This window comes from Cornus florida, unplaced genomic scaffold (genome assembly GCF_030987335.1).
Source record: "Cornus florida cultivar Cherokee Brave unplaced genomic scaffold, ASM3098733v1 CherokeeBrave_3.0.0_Hap2_scaffold_2, whole genome shotgun sequence".
NCBI classification, from domain to species: domain Eukaryota; kingdom Viridiplantae; phylum Streptophyta; class Magnoliopsida; order Cornales; family Cornaceae; genus Cornus; species Cornus florida.
The window spans coordinates 637,501-640,000 of record NW_026775693.1 but is presented as its reverse complement, the minus strand read 5'-3'; positions in this window follow the sequence as shown (position 1 = coordinate 640,000).

Genomic DNA, 2,500 nt, shown 5'->3' with positions numbered 1-2,500 from the left:
GTCCCCCGAGTTAAGTTTGCCCTTTATGACTCCTCGCCCGCATGCTCGTGCACACCGGCGTGCACGTGGGCATCGTATGCTAAAAAATGAAGTTTGGAGTTTGGGTTCAGAAATCTTATGGGAGCTTCCTAGAAGCCTAAGAAATGCTTTGCTCGAGACGGATTTCGATTTAGATTTCCGCCGTGTTAATTTTGCCAATTACGGCTCCTCGCGCGCACGCTCAAGCACCCCGACGTGCACACCGGCGCGCACGTGGGCATCGTATGCTAAAAAATGAAGTTTGGAGTTTGGGTTTGAAAATTTTACGGGAACTTCCTAGAAGCCTAAGAAATGCTTTGCTCGAGACGGATTTCGATTTGGAGGTCCCCCGAGTTAATTTTGCCCATTACGACTCCTCGCCCGCACGCTCGTGCACCCCGACGTGCACGTGGGCATCGTATGCTAAAAAATGAAGTTTGGAGTTTGGGTTCGGAAATTTTATGGGAGCTTCCTAGAAGACTAAGAAGTGCTTTGCTCGAGACGGATTTCGATTTGGAGGTCCCCCGGGTTAATTTTACCCATTATGACTCCTCGCCCGCACGCTCGTGCACCCCGACGTGCACGTGGGCATAGTATGCTAAAATTGAAGTTTGGAGTTTGGGTTTGAAAATTTTATGGGAGCTTCCTAGAAGCCTAAGAAATGCTTTGCTCGAGACGGATTTCGATTTGGAGGTCCCCCGAGTTAAGTTTGCCCTTTATGACTCCTCGCCCGCATGCTCGTGCACACCGGCGTGCACGTGGGCATCGTATGCTAAAAAATGAAGTTTGGAGTTTGGGTTCAGAAATCTTATGGGAGCTTCCTAGAAGCCTAAGAAATGCTTTGCTCGAGACGGATTTCGATTTATATTTCCGCCGTGTTAATTTTGCCAATTACGGCTCCTCGCGCGCACGCTCAAGCACCCCGACGTGCACACCGGCGCGCACGTGGGCATCGTATGCTAAAAAATGAAGTTTGGAGTTTGGGTTTGAAAATTTTACGGGAACTTCCTAGAAGCCTAAGAAATGCTTTGCTCGAGACGGATTTCGATTTGGAGGTCCCCCGAGTTAATTTTGCCCATTACGACTCCTCGCCCGCACGCTCGTGCACCCCGGCGTGCACGTGGGCATCGTATGCTAAAAAATGAAGTTTGGAGTTTGGGTTCGGAAATTTTATGGGAGCTTCCTAGAAGACTAAGAAATGCTTTGCTCGAGACGGATTTTGATTTGGAGATCCCACGCGTTAGTTTTTGCCCATTATGACTCCTCGCCCGCACGCTCAAGCACCCCGGCGTGCACGTGGGCATCGTATGCTAAAAAATGAAGTTTGGAGTTTGGGTTCGGAAATTTTATGGGAGCTTCCTAGAAGCCTAAGAAGTGTTTTGCTCGAGACGGATTTCGATTTGGAGGTCCCCCGAGTTAGTTTTGCCCATTATGACTCCTCCCCCGCACGCTCAAGCACCCCCGCGTGCACGGGGGCATTGTATGCTAAAAAATGAAGTTTGGAGTTTGGGTTTGGAAATTTTATGGGAGCTTCCTAGAAGCCTAAGAAGTGCTTTGCTCGAGACGGATTTCGATTTGGAGGTCCCCCGAGTTAATTTTGCCCATTATGACTCCTCGCCCGCACGCTTAAGCACCCCCGCGTGCACGTGGGCATTGTGTGCTAAAAAATGAAGTTTGGAGTTTGGGTTTGTAAATTTGATGGGAGCTTCCTAGAAGCCTAAGAAGTGCTTTGCTCGAGACGGATTTCGATTTGAAGGTCCCCCGTGTTAATTTTGCCCATTACGGCTCCTCGCCCGCACGCTCAAGCACCCCGGCGTGCACGTGGGCATTGTATGCTAAAAAATAAAGTTTGGAGTTTGGGTTTGGAAGTTTTATGGGAGCTTCCTAGAAGCTTAAGAAGTGTTTTGCTCGAGACGGATTTCGATTTGGAGGTCCCCCGAGCCAATGTTGCCCATTATGGCTCCTCTCCCGCATGCTCAAGCACCCCTGCGTGCACGTGGGCATTGTATGCTAAAAAATAAAGTTTGGAGTTTGGGTTTGGAAGTTTTATGGGAGCTTTCTAGAAGCTTAAGAAGTGTTTTGCTCGAGACGGATTTCGATTTGGAGGTCCCCCGAGTCAATGTTGCCCATTATGGCTCCTCGCCCGCACGCTCAAGCACCCCGGCGTGCACGTGGGCATTGTATGCTAAAAAATAAAGTTTGGAGTTTGGGTTTGGAAGTTTTATGGGAGCTTCCTAGAAGCTTAAGAAGTGTTTTGCTCGAGACGGATTTCGATTTGGAGGTCCCCCGAGTCAATGTTGCCCATTATGGCTCCTCTCCCGCATGCTCAAGCACCCCTGCGTGCACACCGGCGTGCACGTGGGCATTGTAGGCTAAAAAATGAAGTTTGGAGTTTGGGTTTGGAAATTTTATGGGAGCTTCCTTGAAGCCTAAGAAGTGTTTTGCTCGAAACGGAATTCGATTTGGAGGTCCCCCGAGTCAA